Source organism: Sminthopsis crassicaudata, chromosome 3 (genome assembly GCF_048593235.1).
Source record: "Sminthopsis crassicaudata isolate SCR6 chromosome 3, ASM4859323v1, whole genome shotgun sequence".
NCBI classification, from domain to species: Eukaryota; Metazoa; Chordata; class Mammalia; order Dasyuromorphia; family Dasyuridae; genus Sminthopsis; species Sminthopsis crassicaudata.
This window is the reverse complement of record NC_133619.1, coordinates 330,734,640-330,746,336: the sequence shown is the minus strand read 5'-3', so window position 1 is coordinate 330,746,336 and position 11,697 is coordinate 330,734,640. Positions and strand designations below refer to the sequence as shown.

Below are 11,697 nucleotides of genomic sequence, written 5' to 3'. Positions count from 1 at the left end.
TTTAGGAACGATCATCTTCTTGAGCATTGTCCCTCCTGGGACAGATATGCAGATATCCAGAGGTGTTTTTCCCCCTTGGAAAGCAAGGAGAGAAACAAGGGAGAAGGGGACCTTGAAAAGCTGTATTTGGGGGACTGTAGATTAGAGTTCCATCTGCAGCATTGTAAAAAGCTACGTGCCCTCTTTCATAATCAAGGAAAACGCCCACCTTCTGAACTGGTTTGCAGGAAGGAACAGTTTGCTTTGAATGCCACAAGTGAAAGTCCCTGCCAAAGGTGAAGGCCGCCAGGGTCAGCCTGTCTCCCAGAACCTTCTGGCCATCATCCCCCTTCCTTCTGATCCGTTCCTCACAGACGCCCACCTCCCACTCCCTCTGCTCCCCCACCACCACTTCCCAGTAGTGTCTCCCTGAAGTGAACTTCTGCTTGGCCAAGACCCAGAGGGCAGAATCGAATCTCTCTGGGTTGTCGGGGACATCCTGTGGGACAGCACGGTATTCCACCCTCTGCAGGTCTTCAGACAGGGCCAGATGGGGATTGGCTGTTTGAGGGTCCAGACACAGACGCCTGTGGAAAGTCAGCAGCGTTTCTGCCATTCCGGAGACGGGGAGCATGGTCCATGTCGGGGAAGCCACCACTGGCTTCTGAAGAAGTAGCTCCTCACTCCTTCCCAATGTGCCTTTTGCCTCCTGGAGCATTTCAAGAGGAGGCTGAACAGAATTCTTCTCTATGTCTGCTGTCAGCATGTCCAGCTTGTGGATCTCTTGCTTCATTCTGGTCTTGCTCTCCTCAAACTTGGCCAGGTTGGCTGTGACTTCTTGGTCCAGCCTCTGCAGGTGTCGCTTCTTTTCCTCTGACAAGAAGTGGAGCTTTTGCTCCCACTCAGACTTCACAGCCTGCTTCTGAGCCTCGAGCCCCGGCAGGGGCTGCTTCTTTGGCTTCATTAGCAGTCCAAGGTTCTTTCGGAAGGGGCTTTTCTTGTTCTCCAAATTGCCTCTTGCTTCCTGGTCCAATGTCTGCAGTTGAATCTCTTCTTCCTCCCCCAAGAACTGGTGCATTTTCTCATATTCAGACACAAGCAAGGCTTTGAGAAGGCGGCCGTCCTTCTCCCACTGCGCCTCTCGGATTTCCTCAAATCCCAATTCCATCTGAAATCTCTTCTTCTGGGTCCTTAAACTCTTGCCTGTGGCCTCGAGCTTCTCCATGCACTGAGTGACGGCCGCATCCAGGAGCAGAACTCTGTGCTTCTGGTGCTCTGGGCTTAAAAAGCAGGGTCCGCACAAGGGTCTCTGATCCTCCTCACAGAACAAGGTGTGCTGTAGGCCATGTTTGTCACAGGTGGGCAGGTCCCCGAGGCTCTGCAGTAGGGGAGCTCTCTGCATCTTGCCAGGGTTAGCCAGATCCTGCAGCCCCCTGTCGGGGACCGTGTCTTCCAAGGCAGTGGCTGTGCTGCACACCGGGCAGGCTGTTGGAGGGCAGATGTCCTTCCAGGAGCTGGCAAGACACTCTGTGCAGAAGGTGTGGCCACACTCGAGAGTCACTGGGTCCATGAAATGGCCCAAGCACAGGGGACAGGAGGCCCTCACTCTGAGGCTTTCAAAGCAGATTTTGGCTTCCATGTTCCTAGGTTTTCTAGGCCTTTTTTCCAGAGATAATCCACTAAGGCTAGGGAACTAGTTCTTTCCCTGAGCTCTTCTGTTTTCAGAGAGAGTCAACTCAGGATGTGCAACTAGTTCTTCCCCTGAGCTCTGGCAGCCAGGAAAATGACAGGAGTCCATCTAGTGGGCTCTTTTATAGGCCTTCCCTCTTAGCCCCTCCCCTCATCTACCATCAAGGTGTCAACCTCTGGCCTGATAAAGACCCCAGTTTCTCCCTAGTGAGAGTTCTCACCTGGGTGAGTTTTCACTTCTGGATTTCATTGTATTCCTGGGGCTGGGGACTCACCAGGGTGTTCACACCTAGGCAATGCAGCACAGAACTGTTTTCTCCAGTTTGGCACTTTAACCAAAGGAAAACCCCAGGTCATTGCTGCCTGTGTCCAAAGGATTTCAGACACCATCGAATACTGTCAATTGTGCTGGTGTCAAGCTTCCTGCCAGGCCCCGGGGATGCCCTGCTTTCCTGCTTTGACTCCAGTGTTCCCTGCCTGGGCCCTGGGCTGACTGGTCATTGCCCTTTCCCTGTGACCTGGTGTGGTCCTGCACTGCCTAGGCATTGATGGGATCCTGTGCCTTGCAACCTCCCCCTCCCCCATTCCAGTTTAGCACAGTTTACCTCAGTGGATGTCTTGTCTTTACTAAGTGTGAAACTGCTATTGAACCCCAGAGAGGAGAGAGCCCCAGGCTGCTCAGGGAGAATCAAACTTGTTTAGCTAAGTTACATGTTAAAGCTTCAGATCAGTCAATGGGAGGATCAAGTCATGAGTGACTGCTGTACTCATGTGGAGAATTCTATCTTTTTTAAAAATGTATTTTGTGGTTTTATTCATCTGGTTCCCCTGTGACACAAATCTGTGATACAAATATTTTACCCATTTTATAGTTGTTTTGAATCACATTTCTTTCCCTGTCTCTTTCTGCTGAGGTTAACCTCAGAACAGGGAATGGCTCTTGTTGGCTTATTTCATGCCTGGCTAAGACTTTTCCAGACTTTTTAAAGTACACCATCATGCCATCTGCCAAAAAGCAATCATTTTCTTTGCCTATGAATATTTCTTCCATTTATTTATATTTTGTTGTTGTTAAATATGGCGTCTCTAAAACTATATTTTTTCTGGAATGCTAGCAAGTTTGAGGAGAGTTAGGACCTTTTGGAAACAGTGTCCAAGCTTTCAGTTTGATTACGGTATTCAAGGAAACCAGTGATGCTTCAATGATGTCATCTCAACCTGTTTTTCAAGGCAGCTGATTTTGATGGCGGATACATTATATTTTCTCTTATTTTTCAATCCCTTGGTTAATCAATTCTTAGATCTCTTGTCTCAATATCTGCATTTTGTTTTATTTTCAGGAAATTCACTACTTTTTCAGTTTTTATTTTAAATTACTCTTCCTTTAATTTTTTTGTACTAAATCCTAATTTTATTTCTAATTTCATCTTTTGTCTCTTGCTTAGTTCTCTAGACCCTCTTATGGCTCTTGTGATCCAGTTTTTCTTTTTGTGTTGCTTGATGTCGCATGGGTTTTGTTTTTTTGTTTTCTCATTGAATATGGAAGAGAGGGGGAATTGTGCTTTTGGAAATGAAGTTGGAATTGAATTTTTACAAAGGACTAATCATGATTCCTCAATAGATAAGTGGTCAAAGGATATGACTTTAAAAGTCTCCAAGGAATCGTTGCAGAGTATTCCTAATCAAATTACTAGTCAAAAGAGAAAAGGAAGAGAACCTTCATGTTTCATCTCACAAGTAAAATTTGGCTAAGAGGAACAACAAATGTCAATATCTAATGGTGGAGAAATTATGGGATGATTGACATATTAATTTTATTGTTGGTGGAACTGTGAAATGTTGCAACCATTCGGGAAAGCAATTTGGAATTTTCCAAGTGAATTTCAATATCCTTTCAACCAGAGGCTCCATTACAAGGCTTATAAGTGAAGAAAAAAATAAAAATAAAGTCCCCACAAAGAACAAAATATTTATAATGCTACTTTTTCTGAAAACAAAGAATTAGAAATAAAATGGAAGCCCATAGACTATCGAATGTCTAAACAAGTTATGAAGTATTGTATAATGATAAGACTATACTTTAAGGAAAATGTTTTAAGAAGGAATGACTAGGTGACAGTCAATAGAACAGTGGCACAGCAGTAAGAAGACCTGAGTACAAATATGGCCTCCAATATTTGCTAGGTGTGTGACCCTGGGTAACAGGAAATTAAAGAATGAAAGAAAGAAGGAAGGAAGGAAAGAAAGGGAGGGAGGATGAGTGTAATGGATACAGAGAAACATGGGAAGATATGCATGAAATGATGCAGAGTGATGATGTTGCAGTTGTTGTTCAGTGATTTCAATGTATTTGACTCTCAGTGATCCTATGTGAGATTTTCTTTAAAAAGAAAAAAGATACTGTGGTGGTTTGTCATTTTCTTCTCCAGTTCATTTTACAAAGGAGAAAGGATTTAGCCCAGGCTCACTCAGGTAGAAGTATCTAAGGCCAAATTTCAGTTTTAGTCTTCTTGATTCCAGGCCTGGCTTTGTGCATTTCTCTCCACTTATTTTGCCCCTCCCCTCCCCAAAACAATGGCTACAACATAATGACCTCAACAATGCAAATGAAAAGAAGGGCCCATACAAAGACTTCAAAAATGAATGTCACAAACTTAGAAAGCTCTAAAATGATTACATAATAGGGAATAACAAGAAGATACCCCTACTCCATCCCTTTGAAGAAGTGGGAGGTCAATTGATATTGCATATTACACATGCTTTGAGATTTTTTAAGAGTATTTTTATGGTTTTTTTCCCTTTGAAAATTACTATTTGTTGAATCACACGATTCTCTGAAAGGATGAAAGGAAAACTGTGAGAAACTGTGAAGATGTAAAAAAAAATAAGATTTTAATAAAAAAAAATGTAGATCCTCACATTTATGTAATACTTTACCCTTTTGAAAAATGGCCCTCATAAATATTTGGGAAAGTGAGTGGTTCAATTATTAGAAGCTGCACTTTACAAATGAGGGACCATCTCAAGTAAAAAAGGATAAGTGACTTACCAAAAGCCACACTGCTGGTCAGTGCCAGCGTGGGACTCACAGCCAGATCTCCGCCCTTTATGACCTGTTATTTCTCTGCAGTGCCTTCTGCTGTCTGCCAATACCATCTAGCAACCTTTAGGCTAAGGATCCCCTGAGAACCAAATATTTCTCAAGTAGATATTCCAGTGTTGTTATCTATTAGCTCCCAATGCTGTTGTAACAAACTGCCTCTAATTTGGCCATGAACGTATTTGGAAGGAAATTAATAAGTTCAAGTGACAGAAAAAATGTAAACTGACTGATAATTAACGTGGATGTATAATCAAAGTAAAGGTAAGGATATTTTCTACAAAAAGAAGAAAAATTTTAATTAAAACACCTTAAAGCAAAAAGTAATTTTTAGAAAATGAACTTTTTATTTGAAATATTTTTTTTTGGCTTTTGACAATAAATAACAACTTAATATTAACTAATTAATAATAACATATTAATAAATAATAAACTTTATAATATAATTTTAATATAACTTTATTGACATATTCAACAAGGGTTCTCATGAATGGAGTCATTGCAGAGGTTGTTTTGGTTGCTTGGATTAGAAAATCTCATTTTGGGAACGATCATCTTCTTGAGCATTGTCCCTCCTGGGACAGATATGCAGATATCCAGAGGTGTTTTTCCCCTTTGGAAAGCAAGGAGAGAAACAAGGGAGAAGGGGACCTTGAAAAGCCTCATTTGGGGGACTGTAGATTAGAGTTCCATCTGCAGCATTGTAAAAAGCTACGTGCTCTCTTTCATAATCTAGGAAAACGCCCACCTTCTGAACTGGTTTGCAGGAAGGAACAGTTTGCTTTGAATGCCACAAGTGAAAGTCCCTGCCAAAGGTGAAGGCCGCCAGGGTCAGCCTGTCTCCCAGAACCTTCTGGCCATCATCCCCCTTCCTTCTGATCCGTTCCTCACAGACGCCCACCTCCCACTCCCTCTGCTCCCCCACCACCACTTCCCAGTAGTGTCTCCCTGAAGTGAACTTCTGCTTGGCCAAGACCCAGAGGGCAGAATCGAATCTCTCTGGGTTGTCGGGGACATCCTGTGGGACAGCACGGTATTCCACCTTCTGCAGATCTTCAGACAGGGCCAGATGGGGATTGGCTGTTTGAGGGTCCAGACACAGACGCCTGTGGAAAGTCAGCAGCGTTTCTGCCATTCCGGAGACGGGGAGCATGGTCCATGTCGGGGAAGCCACCACTGGCTTCTGAAGAAGTAGCTCCTCACTCCTTCCCAATGTGCCTTTTGCCTCCTGGAGCATTTCAAGAGGAAGCTGAACAGAATTCTTCTCTATGTCTGCTATCAGCATGTCCAGCTTGTGGATCTCTTGCTTCATTCTGGTCTTGCTCTCCTCAAACTTGGCCAGGTTGTCTGTGACTTCTTGGTCCAGCCTCTGCAGGTGTCGCTTCTTTTCCTCTGACAAGAAGTGGAGCTTTTGCTCCCACTCAGACTTCACAGCCTGCTTCTGAGCCTTGAGCCCCTGCAGGGGCTGCTTCTTTGGCTTCATTAGCAGTCCAAGGTTCTTTCGGAAGGGGCTTTTCTTGTTCTCCAAATTGTCTCTTGCTTCCTGGTCTAATGTCTGCAGTTGAATCTCTTCTTCCTCCCCCAAGAACTGGTGCATTTTCTCATATTCAGACACAAGCAAGGCTTTGAGCAGGCGGCCGTCCTTCTCCCACTGCGCCTCTCGGATTTCCTCAAATCCCAATTCCATCTGAAATCTCTTCTTCTGGGTCCTTAAACTCTTGCCTGTGGCCTCGAGCTTCTCCATGCACTGAGTGACGGCCGCATCCAGGAGCAGAACTCTGTGCTTCTGGTGCTCTGGGCTTAAAAAGCAGGGTCCGCACAAGGGTCTCTGATCCTCCTCACAGAACAAGGTGTGCTGTAGGCCATGCTTGTCACAGGTGGGCAGGTCCCCGAGGCTCTGCAGTAGGGGAGCTCTCTGCATCTTGCCCGTGTTAGCCAGATCCTGCAGCCCCCTGTCGGGGACCGTGTCTTCCAAGGCAGTGGCTGTGCTGCACACGGGGCAGGCTGTTGGAGGGCAGATGTCCTTCCAGGAGCTGGCAAGACACTCTGTGCAGAAGGTGTGGCCACACTCGAGAGTCACTGGGTCCATGAAATGGCCCAAGCACAGCGGACAGGAGGCCCCCACTCTGAGGCTTTCAAAGCAGATTTTGGCTTCCATGTTCCTAGGTTTTCTAGTCCTTTTTTCCAGAGATAATCCACTAAGGCTAGGGAACCAGTTCTTTCCCTGAGCTCTTCTGTTTTCAGAGAGAGTCAACCCAGGATGTGCAACTAGTTCTTCCCCTGAGCTCTGGCAGCCAGGAAAATGACAGGAGTCCATCTAGTGGGCTCTTTTATAGGCCTTCCCTCTTAGCCCCTCCCCTCATCTATCATCAAGGTGTCAACCTCTGGCCTGATAAAGACCCCAGTTTCTCCCTAGTGAGAGTTCTCACCTGGGTGAGTTTTCACTTCTGGATTTCATTGTATTCCTGGGGCTGGGGACTCACCAGGGTGCTCACCCCTAGGCCATGCAGCACAGAACTGTTTTCTCCAGTTTGGCACTTTAACCAAAGGAAAACCCCAGGCCATTGCTGACTGTGTCCAAAGGATTTCAGACACCATCAAATACTGTCAGTGGTGCTGGTGTGAAGCTTCCTGCCAGGCCCCGGGGATGCCCTGCTTTCCTGCTTTGGCTCCAGTGTTCCCTGCCTGGGCCCTGGGCTGACTGGTCATTGCCCTTTCCCTGTGACCTGTGTGGTCCTGCACTGCCTAGGCATTGATGGGATCCTGTGCCTTGCAACCTGTCCCCTCCCCCATTCCAGTTTGTCCCTGCTCAGATTTTCAGTAGGATTGTGACATTGCTAGTCTAGCAAAGGTGTGTATAATTACTCCTCTTTAGCTTTCTTTAATCTTGTTCCTTCTCTTATATTTTTAGAGTTTTTATGACATGTTTCTGGAAAGTTTTTAGACAATCCTTTGGGTCCAATTATTTTCTCGGCTTAGTTGGAAGTCTGGAGCATAGGCTTTTAATCAGGGACCTTTCAGCATATCTGGTCTCCTGCACATTATACATATACCACAGTACTTCCGCTTCTCCAGCCCCTCGCTTCTCCCTGAAACTCCCACCCGAAACCCGAGTTCTGATCAGTGATCTTTCACTGCGTCTACCCTACAATCCCAGCAATCATGCTACATTCCCTGGTTAGCTTCACACCGCACTGCTCTGCATGTGCCCTTTCTCATCACTCCTTCCTAACTCTATCTCTCAAAACAGTAATTAAAGCTTTACTAACAAAATATCCCTTTTTTGCTAACTTACATCTTATATCTTCCCAGTTAGAATATAAGACCCTTGAGGACAGGACTTACTATCTCCTGGGCTGCTCTGCTTAGCCTATAGTCAACACTAAATAAATGCATTTTCATTATATTATTGTTCCCTTTTTCATCCTTGAAGATTTGTTTCTCCAGATAAAATTGGTTTTTATTTTTCCTAGTCCTCTGAAGTAACACCGTGGTCTATTTGGCACAGCACTGAAAATGTAAGTTGATTTGGACAGTATCATTTTTATTCTACTAGCATAGTCCAAATATGGACTATATTTATTATTATATTTTCAATTATTTATGTCTGTTTTTACTTCTGTGCAGAGGGTTTTGGCTGGGAGTAGTGCTCCCTACCTGTAACCCCTGATATTGGAAGAAGCTAAAGATGTTTTTGGTCTGCTTTAGTTGGGAGTTCTGAGATATAGCATAGTTCACCTCAGTGGACGCCTTTACAGAGTCTGAAACTGCTATTGAACCCGAGAGAGGAGAGAGCCCCAGGCTGCTGAAGGAGGATCAAACTTGTTTAGCTAAGACAGTGAAATGAGGTAAAGCCTCAGATCAATCAATAGGAAGATCAAGGCATGAGTGACTGCTATACTGCTCCTGCAGGAGCCATAGAGAATTCTATCTTTTGTTTAAAAAGCATTTTGTGGTTTTATTCACATGATACCTCTGTGGCACAAATGTTGAACTCCCAGATACTTTATACATTTTATAGTGGTTTTGAATCGCATTTCTTTCTCTATCTCTTCCTGTTGAGGTTTGTTAGTAACTCAGAACCTTGTTGGTTTAGTTTATGCCTTGCTAAGATTATCCCAGGCTTTTCTAAGTACACCATCATGCCATCTGCCAAAAAAAACAAGTTTGAGGGCAGTTAGGATCTTTTGCAACAGTGTCCAAGTTTTTAGTTTGATTATGGTATTCAAGGAAAGCAATGATTCTTCAACATTTTGGTAGCAGATACATTATATTTTCTTTTTGTTTTCAATGTTTTGATTAATATATTCTTATATTTCTTTTCTCACTGAATTTTGTTTGTAGAACTCTGTTTTTTTTTTTCAGGGAATCTACTACTTGAATAAAGTTTTTATTTTAAATCATACTTCCTTTAATTTTTTTTGTACTAAATCCAAATCTTATTTCTAATTTCATCTTTTGTTTCTTGCTTACTTCTCTAGACACTCTTGTAACTCTTGGGATCAAGTTGTTGTTGTTGTTTTGTTTTTTTTGCTTGATTTAAAATCTGTTTTGGTTTTTTTGCCTTCTCATTGAATATTGGAGAGAGGGGAAAAGTTAGTGCTTTTGGAACTGAAGATGATATAGAATTTTTACACAGGACTGATCATGATTCCTCAATAGATAAGTGGTCAAAGGATATGACTTTAAAAGTTTCAAAGGAATCACTGCAGAGTATTCCTAATCAAATTACTAGTCATAAGAGAAAAGAAAGAAAACTTTATCTTTCATCTCACAAGTAAAATTTGTCTATGAGGACCAAAAAATGGCAATAGTTATTGGAGGAGGGGTTGTGGGATGATACTAATTTTATTGTTGGTGGAACTGTGAAATCCTACAGCCATTTGGGAAAGCAATTTGGAATTATCCAAGTTAAGTGACTAAATTTTCAATATCCTTTGAACCAGAGACTCCATTACAGCGCTTATAAGGGAAGAAAAAATAAAAGTAAAGTTCCTATATAGAATAAAATTATACATTGGTACTTTTTCTTATAATAAAGGATTGGAATTAAAATTGAAGCTTATAGATTGTGGAACAAACTATGGACTATTAATGTAGGGGGATATAACTATACTTTAAGAAAAATGTTTTAAGAAGTAATGATTATAAATTTCTTAGGTGACAGTCAATAGAACACTGGCCCAGGAATAAGAAAACCTGAGTTCAAAAATGGCCTCAAATATTTGTTTAGGTGTGTGAACCTTGGCAACAAGAAACTAAAGAATGAAAGAAGGAAGGAAGGAAGGAAGGAAGGAAGGAAGGAAGGAAGGAAGGAAGGAAGGAAGGAAGGAAGGAAGGAAGGAAGGAAGGAAGGAAGGAAGGGAGGAAGGGAGGGAGAGAGAAAGGGAGAAAAAAAGAAAGAGGGAGGGAGGGAGGAAAGAAAAAAGGAGTGAGGGAAGGGAGAAAGGGAGGAAGAAAGGAAAGATGAGTGTGATGAGAAATATGGTATAATATGCATGAAATGATGCAAAGTGAAGTTGCTGCAGGTGTTGTTCAGTGATTTCAGTTGTATTTGACTCCTCATGCCCCATTTGAGATTTTCTTAAAAGGAAGATACTGGGGTAGTTTGTCATTTCCTTCTCCAGTTCATTTTACAAAGGCAAATGGTTTCAGCCCAGACTCACTCAGGTAGTAAGTGTCTAATGCCAAATTTCAATTTAGGTCTTCTTGATTCCAGGCCTGGCTTTGTGCACTAACCCCCCCCCCAAAAAAAAGTGGTTACATCAAGATCTCAAAAATGTAAATGAAAAGAAGAGCACACATAAACTCAAAAATAAATGTCACAAAATTAGAAAGCTTTAAAACGACTCCAAAATAAAGAAAAAACTACTATTACTCCATCCCTGTGAAGAACTGGAGTTTATAGATATTGCATATTGTTCATACATTTAGATTTTTTTTCAGAGTATTTTTCTGGCTTTTTTCTTTCAAAAATACTGTATATTGAATTGCATGATTCTCTGAAAGGATGAGAGGAAAACTGTGAGAAATTGTTATCATATAAGAAACCAAAAGATTTTTATAAAAAGTGTAAATCCTCACATTTATGAAATACTTTACCATTCTGAAAAATATCCATCATAAACATTTGGCAAAGTAGGTGGTATAAGTATTAGGAGCTCGATTTTACAGATGAGGTCTCAGGCCCCAAAGGAGAAGTGACTTAGCATAAGCCACACAGCTAGTCAGTGTCAGACTTGGATTCACTCGGAGATCAACTAACTTTGTGACCTGTATTACAGGGCTTATAAATGAAGAAAAAATAAAATTAAGTCCCCATAAAGAACAAAATAAAGAGCCAAAAAAAAGGAAGAAACAAGCGGCTGTTTTTCTGATAACAGAGAATTATAAACAAAATGGAAGCCCATAGATTTTGGGCTGAACAAATCATGGAGTATTAATGTAGGGGGTATAATTATACTGTAAGAAAAATATTTTAAGAAGTAATTATTATAAAGCAGCTAGGTGACAGTCAATAAAATGCTGGCTCAGGAAGACCTGAGTTGAAATATGGCCTCAAGTATTTCTTAGGTGTGTGACCCTGTGCAACAGGAAAGAAGGAAAGAAAGGAGAAAGGAAAGAAAGAAAGCAAGCAAGCAAGAAAGAAAGAATGAAAGAAATAAGGAAGGAGGGAAGGAAAGAAAGAAAAGAAAAATGAAAGGAGAGTAGGAAAGAAAGAAAAGGAAAAAAGGGAAAGAAAGAAAGACTGAAAGAAAGATAAGAAAGAAAAAAGGAAGGATGGAAAGATGAGCTTGATGAATGGAAAGAAACATTGGAAGATATGCATGAAATGATGATTCAGTGATTTCAGTTGTATTTGACTCCTCAAGACCCTATTTGAGATTTTCTTTAAAAAAAAAAAAAAAAAAAAAAAAAAAAAGATAGAC

General features: G+C 42.0%; 2 pseudogenes; both read right to left on the bottom strand.

The window, feature by feature from the left end:
* Position 1: 1 nt before the first annotated feature.
* On the bottom strand, positions 2-1,618 carry LOC141562084 (putative E3 ubiquitin-protein ligase TRIML1 pseudogene; annotated as a pseudogene).
* A 3,676-nt stretch (positions 1,619-5,294) lies between these two features.
* Positions 5,295-6,926, bottom strand: LOC141562083 (putative E3 ubiquitin-protein ligase TRIML1 pseudogene; annotated as a pseudogene).
* Positions 6,927-11,697: the final 4,771 nt, after the last annotated feature.